Below are 27,822 nucleotides of genomic sequence, written 5' to 3' on the forward strand. Positions count from 1 at the left end.
AACTTAATTTAAACTTTAGGTTTACACCGTGCTTTGTTTCCGAAGTAGCAGCACTCATGAATATGGTTGTATATGTCACTCACTCTCTTCTTATTGTTTCGCTGCCTTCTCAATTATATAATGCATGTTTTCTTCAACGCTTTTTGGAGCTCTTCCTGGTTTTCTACGTACTGCGTTGACAGTCAGTTCACGTGATTACGTGGGAGACGTGATGATGTCACACAAAACTCCGCCCCCCACGGCTTTTGAGCTCAACTCCATTACAGTATATGGAGAAAAATAGCTTCGAGTTATGACCATTACGCGTAGAATTTCAAAATGAAACCTGCCCAACTTTTGTAAGTAAGCTGTAAGGAATGAGCCTGCCAAATTTCAGCCTTCTACCTACACGGGAACTTGGAGAATTAGTGATGAGTCAGTGAGTGAGTCGGTGAGTGAGTCAGTCAGTCAGTGAGGGCTTTGCCTTTTATTAAAATAGATATATATATATATGTGCATATATATATGTGTATATATGTATATATATATGTATATATTTGCATATGTGCATATATATATGTATATATGTACTGGCAAAATACCTGCGCTTCGCAGCGGAGAAGTAGTGTGTTAAAGAAGTAAAGAAAAAGAAAATGAAACATTTTGAAAATAACGTAACATGATTGTCAATGTAATTGTTTTGTCACTGTTATGAGTGTTGCTGTCATATATATTTATATATATATATATATATATATATATATATATCAAAATACCCGCGATTTGCAGCGAAGTCGTGCGTTAAAGAAGTTATGAAAAAGAAAAGTAAACACTTTAAAAATAACGTAACATGATTGTCAAAGTAATTGTTTTATGTATTTGCCGGCAGTGTCACGAAGTTGTTTTCGTCTAGCTGCATCAGAAAATGTACCACGACATCTGACATGCTTCCTTTTTACTGTTTTTTCACAGCTTGGATTGCTGCTGTCATAATCGGTTGGAGTCTACATATATACTGTACAGTATATTTCCATGTCTACTCAAAGCAGTTGACAAAAATACAGCAAAAATAATAAATTATATTTAATATGTACATAATTTTAAAGAAAATATTTCTATTACAAATTCACATCTTTAAAGAGAAATTGTGTAACATAGCTTCTGTTGTAAACAAACTGAACAAACAAAAACAAGGATTTACCTCTGCTGTGTTAACCCCTCTATGACTCACGTGCACAAAGCTTTGTGAAGTGTTTCTGAGGACAGGCGTCGTTCATCGTTTATCGCTAATTTGAATAAGTCTTTTTTGTGCTTAAATTGAGAATGCTTCATGGTTTGTCAATTATTACTCGCATTTGAATTATTCACTATGTACTAAGATTATTCACATTTGTCTTAAATGAGATTTTTTTCTTTTATACACTGAGTTAACTGATGCATTGCATGTATTTTTTTTCTCTAAGTTTTATTTTCATTTAATTGGTCAATTGATGGGTTTAATTCTTGATTTCTCCCAATGTTGGGTTGGTGCGTCAAGAATTCAAGAGGCTCATAGTTTTTGTGCTATGCTAAGATGAAATGTAGTGGATACAACTGAAGTGGAACCAAGCTAGAGGGGAATTTCAGTGAAGCTTATACTTTACGCTAAGTGCCTGCAGATTTTCTTTTTTTATCCAGCCGGCTAGAGTTTTTTTGTTTTTTTCTGTCCTGCCTGGCCATCGGACCTTACTTTTTTCCATCCATCCATCCATCGTCCCTCTTGTGCCTTCCCAACTCCCAAAGTAAAAAAGGGCGCGCGATCGTCAAGCTGCACACTGCCACAAAAGAACCCGAATCAAGAATAGCAGTTGGCAGCGTCCAAGTAACTTTTATCAGCCTTTTACATTTAATAAACACATTTAAAATACTCGGTGAGGCAAAGCTTATATCACATATTTATAAGGAAATGTGTTATTTGTTGTTGTCGTATTTGTTCTTTTAATCTTATTTTATACTTTAACACTGAGTGCTTGTGGGCCAAGTTTGTTGATTCAAATAGTTTAGAGATGTAAGCTAATTTGTTATAAAGGAACCACTTTAATTCCGAGTCAAGCTGTGCATTCGAGAAATGTCAGTAAATTAAAGAGTAAAAAGTGAATGTAAAATATTCATAAAAACCCCATGATATATTTAAACTTTATGTAAATTTAGAAATCTGTGCCATTGTGACTTTATTGCAATACAATTATTTATACATCTTGCACATCCATCCATCCACATTTTCTACTACACTACATCCTAACTACAGGGTCACGGGGGTCTGCTGGAGCCAATCCCAGCCAAGACAGGGTACAAGGCAGGAAAAAACCCTAGGCAGGACGCCAGCCCACCTCAGGGCACACACACCACTGACAATTTAGGATCACTAATGCACCTAACCTGCATGTCTTTGGACTGTGGGAGGAAACTGGAGCAACCGGAGGAAAGCCACGCAGACACGGGGAGAACATGCAAACTCCACGCAGGGAGGAGCCAGGAAGAGAAACCAGGGCTCCTAACTGCGAGGCAGCAGCGTTACCCACTGCGCCACCGTGTCTTCCATATTGAAACATTTGATGTTGACAGCTAAATCACTGCTTCAATGTAAATTTGCATTTATCTCTCTAAAATAATTCTTTTAATTGTGTATATATTTTCACAGTTAAAGGTCATACAATAGTGCAATGTAGTTTTACAAAATTATTTTAGTGTACCTTGTCTTTAAAATGTAGTTGCCTTAAGTTCAACAGAAAAGTAACTGTATATAATTAACAAGAAACAGTATTTTTTAGAAACAATTTTTGCAAAAATCCATCATTTTGTACCTTAAGAAGCTCTCAAAAACTCCCAATTTTTTTTGCAAATTCTCCATCATTAGCCAATTTCCAGTACTTATTGATAAGCTTTTTAGTTGTATGTTTTAAATTTTCATTTTCTGACAGGTTGCTTCTAATAACCATATATTCTCATATATGTTCTTTTTTGCACCCAGGTTTAATGTAATAGTAATCAATTTGAGGTCTGTTAAAAAATAGCTGGTAAAATTTAGTAGTAAGAGACGGAACGTCTTCTGAGATTCCACAAAGGTCAATGCTTTAGTGAATTTAGTGAGATTTTTATTTATTTACTCCAAACAAACTGCCTAGTTTTTGAGTTGCAAAATCAGATGTCAGTTAACTCAAGAATTGAAAAGTGGGTCTGAAGTATACTACTGGTAACAAAACCTAACAGAGTAGTTCAGCCTTTAAACTGTTTATCGTGCTGTTTAATTCCATAGTGATGAGACGCAAGATTTCATTTTCACGAATGGTCCCCCCTGAATATAGGTTTGGATTTTAATGTTTTAAATGCCATCTAATAAAATGTTGTTTGTGCCCAAGTGAATTCAAAGTAATTAAAGCTGCTGAGCAACAAACAAAATATTCCTCATGTTTTAAAGTGCAGAACGCTTTTAAACTGGATGTTTAGAATCCTGGATTTTGGTCTGTTATCTTCATTTCACTCTTTGCATTCTCTCATAATTACCATTTCGTGTTTAAGTTGTTCAGAATTGTTAGTATTTGTTCTGTTTGCATTTTAGTAAAAGTCCAAATAGTAAAACAATAGAAATAGAGGATAATATTTTAGAAACCAACAGTTGTATTTTCATGATTATTCCTGTCTCCTCGTGAATCTGAATTTAATAAGTCATCTTCCAAAGGCATTCTTAAACCCGCCTAATTCAATTAAGTGTTGGTTAAGTCCAGATTTGTAATTAAGATACAGCCTCATTGAATAGTAGGCATGGTGGAAACTTGTAAATAGAAAGTAAAGAATTAAAAGCCAGTGAGAACATGTGGGTCATCAACCTTGATCTGAGCAAGTGTAAGAATAGACTACCAGGGAGCAAGAGCCATGAGAAGCATTTGTACAGAGTGACATCCATCTAGACAGAATCTCTGTGAAATACATGCCAACCATATCAGTTTATTATATATCCTTTTGCTGTATACAATCTCTAAATTACTTTAAATGGTACTTGAATAAATATTAAAGTGGGTAACCTGTTGCAAAATGTGTTAACACTACTGAGACACGTATCCACACACCTGGTTGCTGTCTGCGTGGAGTTTGCATGTTCTCTTTATGTCTTTTCTGATGGTTACGTTGGTTTTACATCCACAGGAAATGGAGGTGTAGGTTAGGATTTTCAGCAGTTCTAAATGGTCCCTGTCAGATTGTTGGTGTTTGAGTGTTTGGACTCTGTGATGGATTTATACCTGGTCATGGGCTGCCATGGTAGGCTTTATTCCTGTGGGCATGAATTTGGTAATGCAGATTTAGGAATGTTAATACTGAAATAATAAAGAACCCCCTTCATATCTTAATTTACCCTCAAATCACTCTATAAAATTTAAGAAACAAGTAACCAGTTTACATCTTTTTTCTTTAAAGAAATTACCAAAATCCTATTCACATCCTCCTTGATCGTGTATTTAGTGAGTAATTTGAGTGGAATGGAGTATTAAAGCATATTTCGAATAATGCAGGATTCTAGTGAAATCATTGTAGTCTTAATTTGAAAAAATAAATTCAGAATATCCTTAAAGTGAATAATCTGACTGACCAAAAATGTTATTTCTGTTAGCTTTCAGCTTTTATGTTTCTGTGTAAGGTTTAGAGTAACAGGAAACAGGAGACCAATAACTAAACCTTTCATGGAGGATGTGTTTGAGTGGCATAAATCTACTGAAAATCGGTTCCGATTCTAACTAAATGTAAATTATGTGTTAAAACCTCTAGTTTCACATATACAGTGGGATGCAAAAGTTTGGGCAACCTTGTTAATAGTAATTATTTTCCTGTATAAATCGTTGGTTGTTACGATAAAAATGTCAGTTAAATATATCATATAGGAGACACACACAGTGATATTTGAGAAGTGAAATGAAGTTTATTGGATTTACAGAAAGTGTGCAATAATTGTTCAAACAAAATCAGGCAGGTGCATAAATTTGGGCACCACAAAAAAGAAATGAAATCAATATTTAGTAGATCCGCCTTTTGCAGAAATTACAGCCTCTAAACGCTTCCTGTACGTTCCAATGAGAGTCTGGATTGTGGTTGAAGGTATTTTGGACCATTCTTCTTTACAAAACATCTCTAGTTCATTCAGGTTTGATGGCTTCCGAGCATGGACATCTCTCTAACTCACACCACAGATTTTCAATTATATTCAGGTCTGGGGACTGAGATGGCCATTCCAGAACGTTGTACTTGTTCCTCTGCATGAATGCCTTAGTGGATTTTGAGCAGTGTTTCGGGTCGTTGTCTTGTTGAAAGATCCAGCCCGGTGCAGCTTCAGCTTTGTCACTGATTCCTGGACATTGGTCTCCAGAATCTGCTGATACTGAGTGGAATCCATGCGTCCCTTAACTTTGACAAGATTCCCAGTCCCTGCACTGGCCACACAGCCCCACAGCATGATGGAACCACCACCATATTTTACTGTAGGTAGCAGGTGTTTTTCTTGGAATGCTGTGTTCTTTTTCCTCCATGCATAACGCCCCTTGTTATGCCCAAATAACTCAATTTTAGTTTAATCAGTCCACAGCACCTTATTCCAAAATGAAGCTGGCTTGTCCAAATGTGCTTGAGCATACCTCGGGCAGCTCTGTTTGTGCTGTGGGCGGAGAAAAGGCTTCCTCTGCATCACTCTCGCATACAGCATCTCCTTGTGTAAAGTGCTTGAATGGTTGAACGATGCACAGTGACTCCATCTGCTGCAAGATGATGTCGTAGGTCTTTGGTGCTGGTCTGTGGGTTGACTCTGACTGTTCTCACCATTCGTCGCTTCTGTCTATCCGAAATCTTTCTTGGTCTGCCACTTCGAGCCTTAACTTGAACTGAGCCTGTGGTCTTCCATTTCCTCAATATGTTCCTAACTGTGAAAACAGACAGCTTAAATCTCTAGGACAGCTTTCTGTATCCTTCCCCTAAACCACGATGGTGAACAATCTTTGTCTTCAGGTCATTTGAGAGTTGTTTTGTGACCCCCATGTTGCTACTCTTCAGAGAAAATTAAAGGAGGGAAACTTACAATTGACCCCCTTAAATACTCTTTCTCATTATAGGATTCACCTGTGTATGTAGGCCAGGGGTCACTGACCTTACCAAGCTAATTTGAGTTCCAATAATTAGTTCTAAATATTTTGGAATCAATAAAATGATAACAGTGCCCAAATTTATGCACCTGCCTGATTTTGTTTGAACAATTATTGCACACTTTCTGTAAATCCAATAAACTTCATTTCACTTCTCAAATATTACTGTGTGTGTCTCCTATATAATGTATTTAACTGACTAACTATAAATAAATGTTGATTGATTGATTGATTGATTGATTGTGGCATTTTTTATCGTAACAACCAACGATTTATACAGGAAAATAATGACTATTAACAAGGTTGCCCAAACATTTGCATCCCACTGTATATATATATATATATATATATACATATATATACACACACACATAAACATATATGTACATACTAGCAAAATACCAGCTTACATGCGGAGAAGTAGTGTTAACACTAGAATTACCAGAGCCTGAAAAACTTCGTAATTCCGTCCCACCTTAAATTGCTTCTTAAAATCGTTCACAGCTCTCCACCAGCGTCTTTTGTCATCTAAATGTGCTGATAAAAAAGGTAGAAGCAGCGGCTATTCCATCCCCCCACCGACTTAGAACGTGCACAAACTTCTCCCAGCTCATGCCTTGATTGATTATCTAGGAGTGAAGTGGAGTTTTAGAGTGGAAAGAATAGATCATTATTTGGAATACACGCATTTCACGTGTGTTCCGTTTTACAGTAATCCGTGTAAACACATTTTTAAAACAGAAACGTTTTCATATTGTAGTAGTAAATGACAAAATGTAAGCATAAACTATATAATGTATGAAGCCTGAAGTCCAAATATCAAACACTTTCACAAAAGGTACACATATAACAGAACAAGTATGCTGTTATTCAAAAATATAACTGCAGAAAAAAGCCACCTTAGCATGCCATATTGACACGCACGCATTACTGCAGCTGACACAGTAGCATAATGGTATCAGCCGCTTACTGGTATCCAAAAGCTCATGAGTTCGATCCCACATGGTTCAGTTTTGAGAAGTAAACTGCTCTTATTCTTACTATTTTAGAATAAAACATGCATTTGATTTCAGTGTGTAACAGCCAGTAATTTATGATACTTGTAAAGGTTAGTTTTTTTTTATTCACTTTTCATTCTCAGTCTCAGTCGTGTTCAGGATCCTTCCCTACCCCCATCTGAGAATGCTGTTTTCACATAAAGATGCGCTGTAGCTCTGCAGCGTACTTGTGACTGCATTCTCGTACCAATGCTTGCGAACTGAAGTGCCTCGTGCACTTTTGGTGGCATTACACGTCTATTTTTAGCATGCCCGTGTCGCTCAAACACAGGAACATATGTTGGTGTACAAGAATAAAAAACAAGTGCACTTTTATTCTAGACTATAAGTGAAGAAAAAATAAAGCAAGTTACAGTAGGCGGTTGATACGACAGCTTGCGTGGTGCAATGCTAAGAACTGCTGATTTCGATCCGTGCTATATAAAATCATCACATTCAAATATTAACAATTTCCACACACCCTTCCTACATTCACGACATGTGTACTTGTTGCAGTGTACACATCTCTCTGGGCTATGGTTCCTATTACACTGAATGAGCACCTGACATTGTACTTTCTTCCCTATATAAATAACATTCGAGTATAGCGCGTCTCCAAATAAATCACATTTGAGTTATAGCGCGTCTTTATGTGAAAACAGCATTGTCAGATTGGGGGAATCATGAACGCGACTGAGAGAATGGAACTGAATAAAAAAAGACTGAAATCAAATGTATGTTTTATTCTAAAATAGTTAAGTACATGCAATATTATTTGAAAGCGAACAGCGTCAGATCGGGTTTGAATACACGCTGCGACGCTGAACTCCCTGTCTATCTACATAGTAATAACAGTAATTTTATTATTATATAGGAGCTTCCCTGTCTGCCTATCATATAGTGCCTTTCCTTCCTACCTATCTATATATCTATCCCCTTAGCTGTTTTTTATATATCTATTATACAGTGCCTTCCCTGTTTATTTATATATCTAGTGCCTTCTCTGCCTGTTTGTCTGTCTGATTGCATATAGCGCTGAACTTACTGCTCTGTACTTTTCTGTCCTCTGCATGTCCTGGAGTACAAAAGAAACAGCACCATACAGCAACAAGTGAGAACTGGCAAGATCGGGAAAAACACGCGTCACTGATTACAAACCGCAAGATGAATGAAAGAGACAATATATGTAAAAACATCATCGCACTAATGCAATATTATTTGAAAGCGAACAGCGTCAGATCGGGTTTGAATATGCCCGATCTGACGCTGTTCGTTTTCAAATAATATTGCATGTACTTAACTATTTTAGAATAAAAACATACATTTGATTTCAGTCTTTTTTTTTATTCAGTTCCATTCTCTCAGTCGCGTTCACGATCCCCCACCCCATCTGACAATGCTGTTTTCACATAAAGACGCGCTATAACTCAAATGTGATTTATTTGGAGACGCGCTATACTCGAATGTTATTTATATAGGGAAGAAAGTACAATGTCAGGTGCTCATTCAGTGTAATAGGAACCATAGCCCAGAGAGATGTGTACACTGCAACAAGTACACATGTCGTGAATGTAGGAAGGGTGTGTGGAAATTGTTAATATTTGAATGTGATGATTTTATATAGCACGGATCAGAAATCAGCAGTTCTTAGCATTGCACCACGCAAGCTGTCGATCAACCGCCTACTGTAACTTGCTTTATTTTTCTTCACTTATAGTCTAGAATAAAAGTGCACTTGTTTTTATTCTTGTACACCAACATATGTTCCTGTGTTTGAGCGACGGGCATGCTAAAAATAGACGCGTGTAATGCCACGAAAAGTGCACGCAGCACTTCAGTTCGCAAGCATTGGTACGAGAATGCAGTCATAAGTACGCTGCAGAGCCACGCGCGTCTTTATGTGAAAACAGCATTCTCAGATGGGGGGTAGGGAAGGATCCTGAACACGACTGAGACTGAGAATGAAAAGTGAATAAAAACAAAACTAACCTTTACAAGTATCATAAATTACTGGCTGTTACACACTGAAATCAAATGCATGTTTTTATTCTAAAATAGTAAGAATAAGAGCAGTTTACTTCTCAAAACTGAACCATGTGGGATCGAACTCATAAGCTTTTGGATACTAGTCAGCGGCTGATACCATTATGCTACTGTGTCAGCTGTAATGTACGTGTCAATATGGCATGCTAAGGTGGCTTTTTTCTGCAGTTATATTTTTGAATAAAAGCATACTTGTTCTGTTATATTTGTACCTTTTGTGAAAGTGTTTGATATTTGGACTTTAGGCTTCATACATTATATAGTTTATGCTTACATTTTGTTATTTACTACTACAATATGAAAACGTTTCTGTTTTAAAATGTGTTTACACGGATTACTGTAAACGGAACACACGTGAAATGCGTGTATTCCAAATAATGATCTATTCTTTCCACTCTAAAACTCCACTTCACTCCCAGATAATCAATCAAGGCATGAGCTGGGAGAAGTTTGTGTACGTTCTATGTCGGTGGGGATGGAATAGCCGGCTGCTTGCAGCCTGATTTTTATCAGCACATTTAGATGACAAAAGACGCTGGTGGAGAGCTGTGAACGATTTTAAGAAGCGATTTAAGGTGGGACGGAATTACGAGTTTTTTCGTAGGCTCTGGTAATTCTAGTGTTAAAGAAGCAATGAAAAGAAAAGGAAACATTTTGAAAATAACGTAACATGATTGTCAATGTAATTGTTTTGTCACTGTTGTGAGTGATGAGTGTTGCTGTGATATATATATATATATATATATATATATATATATATATATATATATATATATATATATATACACACACACACACATATACTATATATATATAGTATTTGGGGTGCGAGCAACTGTTGCTGGGGGTGCCAGAATCCATGAAGGAAGAAAAATGAAAAACATTATTTGTACAAAATCTTAATTTATTTATCCATTCCTAAATAATTAAATGGGCAGGCTATTTCGTATCAGTGCAATACGCTGTTTGTTAAAATGGATGACTCCTGCTCTTACGTGCAAGTCTGCCTGGATATTATGAACTATCGTATCTGTTCAAGTTCTATTTAAATTTTAAATAGAAGGAATTTTTATTTAGTCGACAGAATATTATTCCGGAATAAATCAACTCAAACCTTAAATAACTTATAATATTTTGCTCTCCATAAAATATATCCTGTCTAAATTATACAAGTTAGAAATAAAGTAAACGTTAAAAGAACAAACATTCAAATTTCTTTACTCTTATGTAATTTTATATAAAAATAAACTTAAATTTTAAATATCCCAAAAGATTTTGCTCTCCATAAAAATATATCCTGTCAAAATTATACAAATTCAAATATGAACATGGTGCATAACAAAACCTGGAAATATAAATAAAATTTGTTCTTTTCAGCAATAACAAATCAAATCATTCAGTTGTCTTTGCTCTTATGTCATTTTATCAGAGCTGGACGTCTGGCATCTTTTTTTGGCAACAAGTTCGTTTATGTTTGGTGTGAGGTTCTGTGTTGTGGAGATTCTCAGGATGGACTGCAGGTGCTCATCAGTGAGGCGACTCCTGTGTGCTGTTTTGTTAGTCTTCATGACTGAGAAGAGCTTCTCACACAGATATGTGCTACCAAACATGCACAAGGTTCGAGCCGCATGTAGACGGAGCTGGAGCATTTTTGGGAATGGAGTGAATAAACTGTGCGGGCCGTGCAGTATCGTACTTTGCCTTCAGTGTGCCATTACACTGCAGCTCAATCACCTCCATCTGAATCTGCACAGGTGCAGTTTCCACATCAACGGCAAATGGGTTGCGAAACAACTCAAAATTCTTTTTTTGTTCTTCAAAGCCACCAAAGTGCCGTGCGAACTCAGTGTGCAGTGCACTCAGTTTATCAGCAAAGTGCGTATTTGGGAACACCGTAGTGCGGACTTGGTTCAACATTACTTGGCAACAGGGAAAGTGGGGCAAGTTGCACTGGTGCATTTGTGTCTCCCATAAAAGTAGCTTCACTTGAAATCACTTTGTGATTTTGCACGGGTAAAAACGTCTGCTGAAGTGTCAGATTCTTCTTTAACTCTTCTGCTTTCTGTATCTTGTGCATTGCATTCAGGTCTTTCAGGTTATCTTGATGTTTTGTCTCATAGTGCCGTCTTAGATTAAATTCTGTAATTACAGCCACATTAGCTCCACAAATGAGACACACGGGTTTACCGGCAATGTCAGTGAACATATACTCAGCCTCCCATCGGTTTTTAAAGGCTCTATGTTCAGAATCACCTTTTCTCTTTGGCATCGTGTGGGCTAGCTTCGCAATAACTTGCAGCATCATAAGCTAGACTTGATTAACGCGTAAGTGTTGGCAAGGCAGCTGAAACGCTGCATTATGGGATCTGTAGTTTATTGTGTTACCAGCGCTTCATATCCCCGGGCCATTAATAACAATAATATATAAAATGATCTTGGGGCGGATATAATTACACGCTGGGCGGATGTGGCCTGCGGGCCTTGAGTTTGACACATATGGACTAAATAGAACTTGAAAAGATATAGTTTTTCAAATGTGATTGCGCAATTCAGATCGAGTTGTCGCGGACTACAGTACATCGAGCCCACATGCTATTGTGGATTTGCCTCCGTGCCTCAATAAGTTACCCTCCCCTCGCTCTTACTTTTTTACCGTTCATCTAATGAATACACTGAGTGTGGCTTTACCAAAACAATCATTGATCGCGAATAAAGTATCTATTATTCATAAAGCTTCAATTGGTGATCTGTCTTTCTGCGTTAACCTCATATTTTTTCATACATCTCAAACCAAGGGGATGCAAGGCTAAAATGAATTGGAAAGCGCGTGTACATACTCAGTGTATCCCCTCTCGGGAATCGAGCCTCGGACGCCGGCACTAGAGGCAAAGCCTCTACTATTACGCCACAGCGTGTGGTTTGTCTATTTGAGCGTAGCAGTGTAATTCGGTTTTTGTTCAGCACTCTTTGGAACTGTTGCTTTTTGTCTGCGCACTGCGTCAGTTCACGTGAGCCGCTGAATATGGTTTTATATGTTACTCGCTCGCTTCTAATTGTTTCGCTGCCTTCTTAATTATATAATGTATGTTTTCTTCAGCGGTTTTTGGACCTCTTCCTGGTTTTCTACGTACTGCGTGATTACATGGGAGGCGTGATGATGTCACATGAAACTCCGCCCCCACGGCTTTCGAGCTCAACTCCATTACAGTATATGCAGAAAAATAGCTTCCAGTTATGACCATTACGCGTAGAATTTCGAAATGAAACTTGCCCAACTTTTGTAAGGAAGTTGTAAGGAATGAGCCTGCCAAATTTCAGCCTTCTACCTATACGAGATGTTGGAGAATTAGTGATGAGTCAGTTAGTCAGTCAGTCAGTCAGTCAGTGAGGGCTTTGCCTTTTATTAGTATAGATACACACATATATACATTATACAAACCGGATTCAAAAAAAGTTGGGACACTATACAAATCGTGAATAAAAACTGAATGCAATGAAAAATTAAAAAAAAAAAGTGGTCAGAAACTTGTAAATAACTCATGAAAGAATAAAGTTACGTTAAAACCAAGCACACCATTGTTTTGTGAAATTCCCAATAAGTTTGATGTGTCAAATGACCCTCTTCCTATTGAAAAAACAAAAGTTGGATCCAAAATGGCCGACTTCCAAATGGCCACCATGGTCACCACCCATTTTGAAAAGTTTCCCCCCTCACATATGCTAATGTGCCACAAACAGGAAGTTAATATCACCAACCATTCCCATTTTATTAAGGTGTATCCATATAAATGGCCCACCCTGTATGTATATATATATATATATATATATATATATATATATATATATATATATATAGTACAGACCAAAAGTTTGGACACACCTTCTCATTCAATGTGTTTTGTTTATTTTCATGACCATTTACATTGGTAGATTCTCACTGAAGGTATCAAAACTATGAATGAACACATGTGGAGTTATGTACTTAACAAAAAAAGGTGAAATAACTGAAAACATTTTTATACTCTAGTTTTTTCAAAATAGCCACTCTGCTCTGATTACTTTTTTACTCTCTCTTGGCATTCTCTCGAACACCTGTGAAGTGAAAACCATTTCAGGTGACTACCTGTTGAAGCTCATCGAAATAGCCTGCCCATTTAATTATTTAGGAATGGATAAATAAATTAAGATTTTGTACAAATAATGTTTTTCATTTTTCTTTGCTCGCACCCCAAAGAGTATACAGTATATATCGCACCCCAAAGAGTATACAGTATATATGTGTGTGTGTGTGTGTGTGTGTATGTATATATGTAGATATGTATGTATATGTTTATATATGTGTGTGTATGTATATATATATATATATATGTATTTGTGTGTATACTGTATGTATTAGTTATGTTTGTATGTTGTTGTACATGTGTTTATGTATGCATAACAGTTTTATTTATATACATATATTTTTATAATTCTTTATCTGGCTTTTATTCTATGTAAAGCACTTTGGTCATCTTTTAGTTTTTTTTTAAATGTGCTATAGAAATAAATAAATAAGCCATATGTAGAGGGTCCCGACACGGACAATGCGTGTTGAAGCAAAAACTAAGCCACAAGGTTGAATAAACTGCCTGCAGAGCTTAGACACAAAATTGTGTCGAGGGACAGATTTGGAGAAGGCAGCAACAAAATAAAATCTTCCAGCACTGAAGTTTTCCAAGAGCACAGTGTCCTTCATAATTAAATGTTAGAAGTTTGGAACAACCATGACTCATCCTAGAGCTGTCCATCTGGCCAAACTGAACAGTCATGGGAGAAGTGCATTGGTAAGAGAGGTGACCAAGACCCCAATGGTCATTCTTGCTGAGCTCCAGAGAATTTGTCTGCAGATGTTAGCAAGGACAACCATCACTGAAAGAATCCACCAATCTGGGCTTTATGACAGGAACTGCAGGTCTGATGTTGTGGTCAGCAACACAGGAGCGCCTCAGGGGACTGTCCTTTCTCCGGTCCTGTTCAGCCTATATACATCAGACTTCCAATACAACTCGGAGTCCTGCCATGTGCAAAGGTTCGCTGATGACACTGCTATAGTGGGCTGCTTCAGGAGTGTAGGAACCTAATCAAGGACTTTGTTAAATGGTGCGACTCAAACCACCTACAACTGAACAGCAGCAAAACCAAGGAGCTGGTGGTGGTTTTTATGAGGGCCAGGGCCCTCGTGGACCCCGTGATCATCAGAGGTGACTGCAGAGGGTGCTGACCTACTGTATAAATATCTGGGTATGCAGCTGGATGATAAATTGGACTGGACTGCCAATACTGATGCTCTGTGCAAGAGAGGACAGAGCCGATTATACTTCCTTAGAAGGCTGGCATCTTTCAACATCTGCAATACGATGCTGCAGATATTCTATCAGACGGTTGTTGCGAGTGTCCTCTTCTACGTGGTGGTGTGCTGTGGAACAGCATAAAGAAGAAGGATGTCTCACGCCTGGACAAACTGGTGAGGAAGGCAGGCTCTATTGTAGGCACGGAGCTGGACAGTTTGACATTTGTGGCAAAGCGACGGGCGCTGACCAGACTCCTGTCAATCATGGAGAATCCACTGCATCCACTGGACAGTATCATCTCAAGACAGAGGAGCAGCTTCAGCGACAGACTGCTGTCACTGTCCTTCTCCACTGACAGACTGAGGAGATTGTTCCTCCCCCACACTATGCGACTCTTCAATTCCACCCGGGGGGGTAAACGTTAACATTATACAAAGTTATTGTCTGTTATACCTGCATTTTTATCACTCTTTAATTTAATATTGTTCTTTATCAGTATGCTGCTGCTGGAGTATGTGAAGTTCCCCTTGGGATTAATAAAGTTTCTAGAAAGTATCTATCTATCAGGGTAGCAAGACAGAATCTTCTCCTCGGTAACAAGCACATATAAGCATGCATGCAATTTTCAAAAAGGTACCTAAAGGACTTTGACACTGTGAGAAACGAGAGTCTCTAGTTTGGTGAAATAGAGATCAGTATGGACCTAAGACTGGGCTGAAGATTAACCTGCCAATAGGGCAATGACTCTAAGCAGACAACAACAGAATGGCATTGGTTCAGCTCTGGAAATATCTTTGAATGACATTTCTGGAGAGACATGAAAATAAATGTGCACTGACCGTCCCCATCCAACCTGACAGAGTTTGATAAGATCTCCAGTGAAGAATGGCATACAATTGTCAATGAAATGAATTTAAATTACTTTAGCGCAAGGCTGCAACATTACTATATGTGAAAAAAGTAAAGGGGTCTGAACACTTTCTAAATTCACTGTGTGTGTCTACCTCGTAAATCAAAGCAACACCTGAAGCACTTTTGTCAGTTTAATATGTTTAATAATTTAAATTTTTTTTCACAATTCCAACACCACATGCTTATGTTTATCTGCCATAGCCATGTATAGTAGATTCATTATAACAAAAGAGAGAAGCAATGAAAAACTTTAAAAATTGAAGATATGTAAGGCCTTGTTCACACGGGCGTTAAAATCGAGCGTTTTTGCGTCAGTAGCATCCGTGAGCGGATCAAGCGCCGAGTGTTTTCTACACGTAGGAGTCAATGAGAGTGTTCACACGGGCTTTGGTGACGTGCGTTTGTCCGGCTGCGCATTTATACGGCATCAAAAAAACATTGCATGCAGCTTTTTCTTGGCGTTCAAAACCCAACGAACGCAAGGAAACCGCTTCTAGTTCGTTTTCTGCGCGCTTATTTTACGCTCGGAGGAGCGGGGGTGCATTTGAGTGCATAACACCGGTGTAAGCGCACACTCGACTACTGTTTCCTTACCTCAAAGTGACAAGTAGTCTCTCTTCGCTAACACCAAGTCGCATATTGGTTGATCGGTGTGCAATGTGACATTGCACCAGCTGCAGCAGACAATCAAAAGTGGAAACCGACATCCGACAGTAATTAAAAAAACTTGCACGGAAATTTTCGCATTTCTTTATAAAGCACAAAAAAACTTCCTTTAACCCGACGTTGTGCAGTCAGAGGATGAACCCAGTAGTGGCGGCGATTTTTCTCTCCCTACGCCGCCAGATTACGAGTATTTTTAAAACAAGAAGATTAATATCTAACATAGCAAAATGGTCCATATTGAAAGGAGGCACCTCAAATAAAACGACAAGGGCTTTCATATCCAGTTCTCGACACTGCCTCCACAGGTTAACACACAAACTACAATTTGGGCTGCAGGCTGGCGTTAGACAGAGACAAACGAACGCCGGTGTAGAAGTCAATCGATCGCCACCACAAAATGCAACATAAATGTCTAGGACGTTCAGAGCAAGTTCGTTTATCCAAAAACTTAACGCCCGTGTGAACAAGGCCTAACTGACACTATAATTTCAAAATGTGGCATGACACGTGGTACTGGGGAAGAATACGCTAGCACAAGGGAGAGTTGCTCTAATGTGCGTAACTCACAGCGTACCGCACAACACTAATTAGTACAGTAATTGGTAGGCACTGGTCTGTGCATTTTTGTTTTCTTTGGCCCCGACAGTTAACAGAGATCGATGGTGAATCAAGTGATGCATAACCAAGGTTTTACTGTATGTGTTTAGCAATTTTTGCCTTTGTGTTCTGTGGCAACATTCCTGAAGGACCACCCTCAGCTTATTCAGTCTAGCTGTGGGCAGGGGTCTGGCAGAGAGTTGTTAAGTGTTCCAGAGCAAGCCTGTGAGTATTATTTGAATTTCTGCTTTCAGATTGGTTTTGCTCTGTGTTTGGATTCTACTTTTGTATTTTGGACTAGTCTTGTTATCTTTCGATTGGTATTTTAGGTAAATTATTGTTGACAGTTTTTACTCTTCTATTTTATTATTTGATAAATTATTGAAATTAAGAAAAAATGTTTTGATTTTGTCTGAAAGGACAGAGTTCTACACTCATCTTTTCCCCTGAAGGACATTTCTGCATTTTTTGAGATTTTTGTTCTTTAATACCCTAAGTACCATTTTGGGCCTGTGCAGGCCAGACAGCCTGCCTTTCTAGTTGTGAGCCAGATTGCCTAGGATGAGTCCCATTTCAGAGGCTCAGACTAAGTGGAGTCCTGGTCAGGGCCTTTACCCCTTTTTGTTGCTTCACAACACTCACAAACTTTGAGACCTGATTGTAATAAATATTAGAAATATGAAAATATAAAATTTATTTTATACTCTTGTTACCATGGCAAATAAACAAAACAAACTGTGATACAGCACTTTCCACATATGAAGGTAGTTTGAATGCAAAGAGGGTAAAATGCAGAAATAAAGAAAATAAAGAATAAACGAATGCTTGAAAAAACTGCCTACATATTGCAAATAAAATCGTTTATCCTAATCTGTTTTATTGCTGTAAACAATTGGCTCTCAGCACAAATGAAAATGACCATTAACATATTAACTGCAGGGCTTGCCATAATTAAATTAATTATGAACGAAGGAATTTTACTGAAATAGAAAAATAGAAATATGCATCAGCCTACCTATATTATTGTCTCACCAGCCCTACATAAAAAGTGTCTTATATTTAAATTTGTGAAGTTGTTTTTTTATGGATCAAGCGAACTGGGTTCCCAATGTGCTGCTTGGTTTGAAATGCATATCATCTGTAACTACTCATTTCAACAGCACCATTAAAGTGCCTAAATGTAGTTAGTCCACAAAGTCACTTCAATTATAGAAGAGAGTGGTTTTAAAACCTCATGTCCAACTCTGTGTTTATTATGTAATCTACTGAAGCTGAATCATAATGACCTTCCTGCCAAAGCAACCCCCACACTGGCCCAGATTACAGTTTGTAAAACTAACAACTGTAAATTAACACGATCTCTAATAAAAAGTGACTTTCTCAAATAAACGCACCAATTCAATGTTGTATTGGCAAACTTAAAATGTATTAGTAGTTTGTATACGACTTTCCAATTAAATTTCTAAAGCTCAATAAGATCACTGAATGTCTTCCACCATATACTGCCACATTTAAAAAAATGTTTTTGATTTTTATTTTGCCCTCTATTTAAATTATACTGTAAGTAACTGGAAAACTACTGTTTCCCTCTTTTAGTTTACTTGGGAATCCAAAGCGGCTCCACGTTCCTTTTCTTGCCAGCACATAACATCTAGTTGGTGGGGCAGGTGTAGAACAAACTTCCAACTGGGAAGCTCTTATTTCTCACCTGTCCAATAGTACATGAATGATGTCAAGCATGTGTGAGTAGGGGACATCTTCAGGGCTCTCGTCTAGCAAGCAGTACCACTTAGAGCCATGAGGGGTGCTCTTACTAACCCAGTTTCCTTTACTATTCTCAGTTATGTATTATTATTATTAATCATTTAAATGTGAGAAATATGAACATAAATGTGTAAATTGCATCCAGATATTTTTTGTTCACATGTTGCAGTCATTAAAAATTAGTTGACAGAAAGAAATTTAATTTTTCATTGAGGTTACAGACAAACAACCAGGAAATTCCTGGACCAAAAGAAGCAAATATGCCTCCACATACAACTGAGCTCCCTTCACCAAGTCCTTCAGAGTGCAGTCGATCTTCAACAGCAACACCTTCAGAACCATCAAAGAAAAGAAAGCGAGACAATAACATTGACCCTGTTGATACTGCTCTTCTCTAGACTTTGTCTAAACTCCAAGATGAAAGCATTTATAATGCATTTCGTGTTTATTTTGTATTTAGCTTCCAGAACCATGTGCAAAGAGACTGATTGAAGAGATAAAACAACTCATGATCCTAAAATTTACATTAATAGTTTTCACTGTTAAAGGTGCTAATTGTATATATATTTGTATTTATTTTTTGCATATGTGTTGTGGCCCGGACACAGACAGGTAGACATTGTTGGCTCAAACCCACACATGTTTATTTACAATTCCTATGTACATAGTGAAGCACAGAACCCCAAACTCCCCCAAAGTCCAGGCCTCTCACACAATGCCTTCCTCTCTGGCCCTCCTCCACTCCTCTCCTCCGAGCTCTTGCCTTCTACCTCCCGACTCCAGCCAATGAATGGAGGGAGGCGGCCCCTTTTATATACAACCGGATGTGCTCCAGGTGCCTCCCGATTAGCTTGTGCCTGCACTCCCCAGTGTGGCAGAAGTACCGGCTGCACACCCGGAAGCACTCCGGGAGTCCCTGGTCATCTTCACCCCAGCACTTCCGGGTGTGGCGGAAGTGCTGAGGACCAGGGCTCTCCAGGCATCGGGGTGTCCCCTGGTGGTGACCATGGGCCCCTATAGAGTTGAGCTTCCAAGCTCAGTTCCCATGGTCCCCAAAGCAACCAGGGTGGTTGCCCCCTCGTTGTCTGGTGGAGACGTAAGCCCTCCTCCGGTCCTCCTGGGCGTCCCGGCTAGGTACCACCCCCAGGCATACGCCACAGTGTTTATAGTTATGTTTACATAAACACACTAGTGTTCTGATTCCTTACATAAGTTGTTTGCATGTCAAACAGACACTTGAAAGTTATATATGTTTATTTAAAGCTTTACATATAAAACAAAACATTTCTGTGTGAGAGAAAGACTTTACAGAACTGTTCAACATTGCTGCAACAAAAATAGAGTATTACTTCATAAATATGTCAAATAAGTATCTTGATTTACATTACAATCTCTTAAAATCTCATTAATTATTTACATTCTAAACCTTAGAGGGCTCACTAATGAGAAACAGCATAAACACAGGCTTAACTGCATCCTGGAAGGACACTTTCCCTGCAACAGTCTGAAAATATTGCTTGAGACGGTCACGGATGAGAGTGGCAGTCCTCCTGTCAGTGATGCATCCTGGATTTGTTAAGTTGGAATCTCCCTCAGCCACGAATTTCCACTCTCCTGGGACAATCCCATCATACATCATGATACTGGACACATATTGTGCCTCATCAGGCTCCATACTGTCATCAGCACAGAGTTAGCTGTGTTGAGTGATACGTTGTTTGGTGATGTCTTGTGCTTTGTTAACTAAACACTCCATGGCCTTTCCAAACATTCTCCACCTAGCAGATAGAATTCCAAAAGCATTCTCAACAACCTGTCTGACTCTGGAGAGCTGATAGTTGTAAATATGCTGCTCATGAGTGAGATTGGTTCCTGTTAATAAAACATGAAACAAAAGCATGATTAAACTACTGCATATTTCAGTTAAAAAGACAAACACACACAAAAAAGAAAATTATTTGTGAGTGTGAATGAGAAAGATAGAGAGAGAATTGTTCACACTGACCTGGATAGGGTCACATCAGGTTCACCTTAAAGGGAAATGCTTTATTTCCTACAAACACGTGCGGGCTCAGGACTTCACTGCCGGGCAGAGTAGACAGAGGCAACAGGGACAAATTCCTTGGAATAACTTGTGATCCAAATTGGCTTCTCGCAAATACTCACGGCCATATGTATATATCTTCAACAATTAATCTATATCTGGCACATTAGAATAAAGCATGATATAATAATACAATAAATCTTTTGTAATTAAAAAATGCTTTCCCAGTGTTGCATGGTGCATGTACCCTCACGTGTTTCCCACTTATTGTGCTTAGGCAGTTTGGGTAGTTCCACAAATAGCAGAAATCTCTTTTTATTGTCTTCCACTGCTCTGTATTAGAGAAAGAAACAAAATCTTCCTTTAGGGTAGCCCATATGGCTTGGCAGACCTCAGCCATGATGCTGGAAGCTGTTGCTGGGCCAAGTTTGTAGCTAGCTGCTAATGCTTAGAGATGATGCCTGTTGCAAGATAATGCAATGTGACGGCACACTGCAGCTCCAACAAGGTCAATGTGCGTGCTTTGATGTTTGATGAATGGCTCGATGTTGTGAAGCAAATCATCAAACTTAAATACTGACATACAAAATTATTCATAGTGCTTTGCTTCATCCATTCCACATAGGAAATACAATCATTATGCATTTCCCATCATAATGAGGCGATACATTTAAAGGTCTCACATACCATTTTCTGTGTCATGGAAGCTGATTGTTTTGCACCTTTACAACAGGAAAATAATTTTTATCTCCAACACCTTTCTTCCCTCAACTCACAACATGGGGAAACCGTATGTTGTTTTCTCACTGTGATGATTTCTTGTACTGCCACCTGGTGGTAATCCTCAGATTTATATAAAGTAAACAAGTGTACGAGTTGTGCCCCATCAGGACCTGAATGACTTCCAATCATGAAAGGACCATGGATTCCGTCTTCCCTGTATCTGGGGGTCTCCAGGACAATGTCAACCCATTCATCAGTAGGCTGAAGCAAACTCATGCAATCACAACCTAAAATGCACAATCATATTTACATCTGAACATGGTTTAAATAAAGTCCAGCCCAAAATAGCAAAAGCAGTTTATGTTTGAAAACCCACCAGCAATATTTAATTTTAATAGTTCTAGAGGGAAAAATTGACTAAATTTCCTCTTGATTCATAATAAAAGAATTAATGCTGTTAATCAATTAAAGAGACACAGGGTGTGAGAACTATTGTTATACAATATATTAACAAAAATAAAGTAATTAATAAACTTTAACAGTATTTGTTACATCTGTATTCCATCCATCTTTTACTTGTTCATCCTGAGCATGGTTATGGAGTCTGTGTTCCATGTATGTAAAATTACCGCTACTACTTAAATTAACTCAGAGTGTTTTAAGTTTTGGTTAAATATCTGATAACATTAAGTTTAAAAAAATGCAGTAATATCAAAAATAATGTACTATATGTGTCAAAATATGTTTTCCCATTTGTGTGTATTACATATACTGAGCTTTTTCTGGTGGTAAAATTATTCATTTATTTTATTTGTAACATTATATTTGCTAATGTGTATTACACAGTAGCTTCTAAATGCTCTGTATAAAAGTGAATCAATTAAAAAAGCAGCTGCTCGGTTCAGAAGATAGCAGTGGTTAGAGATCCAGCCTCTGAGTTCAAATCCAGCACTCTTTGTAGTTAATTTAGAGTTTGTGTGCTTATATTCACCCTGCAGGTATTCACCTTTCCAAGGACTGTTCCTACCTTGTGCACGATGCTTGCTGGGAAAGGTGCGACCCTGGATGGATGGATGGTGTTAAGGGATGTTAACTAGCGGGCTGGCACGGTTAATGATGATGTCATCAGGCTGGGTCAGCACGGGCTTGCTTCGGTGTATTTGTTGCAGCAGTTTATAACACGACCAGCTTTGAATTAATTGCCCGACTACTGTCGTTATTAACCTGTGAAATATGGTGTCAGAAGTTTAACCACGGCTCCGAAGATTAAAAAAACGCACCGCTTTTCTTTCGCATCCTAAACACAGACAAGGGCTGCGCCGCTTCGAATCAATTCAAGTTAGTAGTCGCACTTATCCGCGGATATGGCAACACACATTCCGCCTCCTACTGCATTGAAAATGAGTGGCGACCTGGGCACAAACTGGGATGTTTTCAGGTCAGAGTTTGAAGATTATGCCATTGCTATCGAGCTTAATAGGAAGGACGCCGCAATTCAAGCGCTACGCTATGGAATATCATGGCCGCCGAGTGCAGACATGTGTACAAGCACAACTTGAATCTTTCAGCAGCGGACCAGTCCAATGTAACGGCTATTCTAAATGCACTGGAGGGACACTTTAAACCTACAAAGAACGTGATTTATGAACGCTATGTATTTGGGAGTTGCAAGCAGGAGGAAGGGGAGCCATTTGACAGTTTTCTTACACGGTTAAAAGAAAAATCCGCCACCTGTGAGTATGGAGCATTAAGAGACGAATTTGTTCGCGATAAAATTGTGCTAGGTATAGCAAATGAAGCAACCCGCAGACGGTTATTACGAGAGAGAGATCTCACCCTGGCCATGGCCGTGGAGACATGTCGATCAGCAGAGCTCACTGACATGAGACTTAGGTCGATGGAGTTGGATAAACCTTCCATGGATAGTGTTGATGCCACCTCGAAGCGAATTACTAGGAGGTCACCACCCATCACCGCAGCAAAGCAGGCAAGTCAGTTTTCAGGTTCAGATACAGATCGACCGACATGCAAATATTGTGGCAGTCCACATGGACGTGGGAGGGAGCACTGTCCAGCCTATAGAAAAACATGCAACTCATGTCAAACAGCCAACCACTTCGCTAGAGTGTGCCTGAAAAGCAAGAGAAGACAAATGGAAGGTAAACTTCTTACCATTGAACCAGAGGTAAACCAAGCAGGCAGCTGTGCTGATAATGATGTTTATTCTACTGAACGCATTGGCACTATGGGTGCTAGAGGTAAGAAGTGGTTTGTTACACTGCAGCTTCATAAGAAACTACAGTAATGTCAATTAGATTCTGGGGCCACTTGTGATGTTATGTGCTTAAAGGACAAAATGAGATTAGCACCAAGAGCAAAACTACGTCCCAGTAATACCAAGTTAAAACTGTACTCGGGTCAAACAATGACCTCTTTAGGACTTTGACACAGAATGTGTCATTCGCGGTCGTAAGCATAGTTTGCAGTTTGAGATCGTAGAGGGCAGTCAGAAACCTCTTCTGTCAGGCTCAACGTGTGAAAGGCTTGGCCTAATGTGCTTTACCATTCCAGCAGATATACACCTCATCGACAGTGCCTCATCTGTGCCCCTCACCTGCAGTAGCTTGATTAAAATGTACGCTGATGTCTTCACAGGACCAATCGACTGCCTCCCAGGCACTATACATTTCAACCTAGACAGGTTAGTACAGCCAGTTCAATGTTCCCCACGTAATGTGCCAGTTGCTATGAAGGATGCTGTTAAAGCCCAGCTTGACAAATATGAAGCTGATGGCCATATTACCACAGTGTCAGAACCGACTGATTGGATCAGCAACATGGTAATCGTGAAGAAGCCTGATAAATTGCGGGTGTGCATAGATCCAAAATTTCTGAATCAAGCACTGCGACGTTCTCACTATATTATGCCCACTCTAGAGGATGTACTGTACAAACTCCCTAAGGCTAGGCTCTTTACCTTAGTTGATGCCAGAGATGCCTTTCTCCAGTGTAAGCTAGATGAGGAAAGTAGCTTCATGACCACATTTTGGACACCCTAGGGGCGGAAGAGGTGGCTGAAGCTTCCCTTTGGAGTTAGTGTTGCACCAGAAGTGTACCAACGTAAGCAGCATGAGTTGTTTGCAGGGCTCGAGGGTGAGGAGCCAGTTGCAGACATCCTCATTGTAGGTTGTGGTGATACTGATGTCGAGGCTAATAAAGACCATGACGCGAAGCTGCTTGCTTTCATGGAGCGATGCAGAAAGGTCAAGCTGAGGCTTAGCGTTAAGAAGTTGCACTTTAAAGTGCCTGAAGTTCGCTTTCATGGACATGTTTTGTCATCCAGTGGCTTAAAAGCTGATCCAGAAAAAGTGCGGGCAATCATGGAAATGCCAACTCCAACAGATGCTAAAGCTGTGCAACGATTTGTAGAGTTCATCACGTACCTGAGCAAGTTTTTACCACGTCTTTCGGAAGTGTGTGAGCCCCTAAGGAAACTCTTGAGCAAGGATGTAACTTGGCACTGGCTTCCCAAACATGAAGCTGCTGTGCAAGAGATTAAGAAACTTGTCACCACAACTCCAGTTTTGCGATACTATGATGTGTCTAAACCTGTTACCATCCAAAGCGATTCAAGCCAACACGGTCTTGGCTGTTGCCTCATGTAAGAGGGCCAGCCCATTGCTTTTGCTTCGAGAGCATTGACTTCACCTGAGCAAAACTATGCACAGATAGAGAAGGAATGCCTAAGTATTGTATTTGCTTGCCAGCGTTTCCACCACTACTTATATGGCCGAGATCAAATCATAGCAGAAACGGATCACAAACCTCTTATCTCAATTTTCAGTAAATCCCTTATCTGTGCACCAAAACGTCTTCAGAGTATGCTACTTGCCCTCCAGCATTACAACCTCAAAGTGGTATATAAACCGGGTCCTGAAATGTTTTTGAGTGACGCCCTCAGCAGAGCCACTACAGCGGACACGAACAGTGGTTCAGGTGAAGCATGGCACTCAGTCTGTGCGCTACAGCAGGAGCAGTTCGATCTCGAACACGTGAATCAGGCCGATTATCTCAATGTCACGGATCAGCGCCTTACTCAAATAAGGCAGCACACAGAAAAAGATGAAAAGCTCCAAGTGCTTAAATCCACAGTTCTAACAGGCTGGCCAAACCTGAAAGAAGACACCAAATTAGCAGTCAGAGAATACTGGCCATACAGGGAAGAACTCAGTGTGCAAAATGGCGTGCTTTATAAAGGTCAGAGAGTGATTATCCCAAAATCAATGCGCCCAGAAATGTTAAGACGGATACATGCAAGTCACATTGGTGAAGAAGCTTGTTACAGACAGGCACGTGACACCTTACACTGGCCCAGCATGCAGAGTGAGATTAAGGACTTTGTGAGCAAATGTACAGTCTGCAATGAATACGCTATAGAGCAGCAAAAAGAGACAATGATGTCTCATGAACTTCCTACCAGACCCTGGCAAATCATCAGCATCGATCTCTTCCAACACAACGGTAAAGATTTTCTGCTGCTGGTTGACCACTATTCGGACTTTTGGGAGATAGAGCTCTTACCTGATTTGGCTGCAGAAACAACCATCAAACGTTGTAAGGCACAGTTTGCCCGGTATGGTCAGCCTGATAGAGTAATTACCGATAATGGGCCCCAGTTTTCTTGTTTTCAATTCAGACGCTTTGCTGCAGCATGGGAATTTGAACATTGCACATCTTCCCCACGACACCCAAAGGCTAATGGCAAGGCTGAAGCTGCCGTGAAACTAGCAAAGAATCTGATCAAAAAAGCACTGCGTGACGGCACTGACGCCTGGAAGGCCATACTCCAGTGGCGTAACACACCAACTGAAACAATGGACAGTAGCCCAGCACAGCGCCTAATGTCCAGGCGCTTGAAGACTGCCCTTCCAGTCACCAATTCATTGTTAGAGCCCAGTGTTGTGACAGGTGTTGTGGAGAAACTACGTCAGAGAAAACAGATAGCAAAGCTTACTTATGATCGCAGTGCAAAAGATCTCCCAGAGCTCTCAGTGGGGGAAGCAATTCGGATGAAGCCGCCACCAGGTGATCAAACGGGCATCTGGAAGCTGGGATCCTGTGTGCAGAAGGTAGCCCCGAGATCCTACTTAGTAGGAGTAGATGGCTCGCTGTATCGTCGGAATAGGGTGGACTTGAGGCCTGCAGAGTCCTCTATGCAAAATTCAGATTTAAAGTCTGGGACTTCGTCAACTTTCAGTCAATTGGAAGGAAATGGCAAGGCGGAGCAACACAAGGAGGAGGAGCAGTCATCTCCTGCAATAGCAACAACACCCTGTGCTGATGTTAGTGATGCCACCCCCGTACAACATACCACCGTCATCTCACGCTTTGGTCGGGTGTCCAGGCCTCCCAACAGACTCAATTTGTGATGTACCCCCCCCTTGTTCTTGAAGTTGTTTCTCAGTAATTTGTTTTGTTCCTACTCGTGTGTTATTGTTGCTATTACATTGTTTAAAAAAAAAATAATAATAATAAATAATAATAATAATAGCTTTACTTGGCATCAATGGTAATTCTAGTTATACACTTGATGGCCATTTTCGTTCAGAAGGGAAAGATGTTAAGGGATGTTAACTAGCGGGCTGGCGCGGTTAATGATGATGTCATCAGGCTGGGTCAGCACGGGCTTGCTTCGGTGTATTTGTTGCAGCAGTTTATAACACGACCAGCTTTGAACTAATTGCCCGACTACTGTCGTTATTAACCTGTGAAACAGATGGATGGATGGAGTAATTAAACATCTATAATGATATGTATAGCTCATCACAGGCTGAATACAAGCACACATATATAGTAGTAGTGTCAATTTAGCATTAGCTATGCCCATGCAAACATCCCGGTCTCCATCGGCCAACAACAGCTTGAGGAAGTCGACCACTTCACCTACCTCGGCAGCACCATGGCGCCTGATGGGGGACAGACATCGACGTAGTCTGGCGTATTGGGAAAACGTCATCAGTAATGCAACAACTGGGACCAATATGGCGATCCAACGCCATTACACTGCCAACGAAGATACGGCTGCTAAATACAATCATCCCTACAGCGATATATGCGAGCGAAACTTGGAAATCATCTGCAGCGATCACGAGACGCCTGAACGTCTTTCAGCAATGCTGCCTACGGCGAATACTGAAGGTCCCCTACCGGGACCACGTCAGTAATGACGAAATCCATCAATGAACAGCTACCTAACCTCTAGCGGGCACTGTAGCAGAACGGCACTTTTGATTTGCTGGCCACATCCTCCGGCAACCGATACATTGCCTTCCAAAGATCGCTATGAGCTGGACGCCCGCTCGTGGTACACGAAAGTGTGGCCGCCCAAAACAAGCACGGTGACGTTCTTTCAACGAAGACCTACGCGCTATAGACATATTACGGGACGAAGCCGAAGCTGCTGCCGCTGACCGAATTCGTTGGTGATCTCTTAGCGTCCAATGTGCCACCCGGCGTGGGAGGAACTAAGTCTAAGTAAGTAAGTAAGTGTCAATTTAGCATCACCA

Source organism: Polypterus senegalus, chromosome 14 (assembly GCF_016835505.1).
Source record: "Polypterus senegalus isolate Bchr_013 chromosome 14, ASM1683550v1, whole genome shotgun sequence".
NCBI classification, from domain to species: Eukaryota; Metazoa; Chordata; class Cladistia; order Polypteriformes; family Polypteridae; genus Polypterus; species Polypterus senegalus.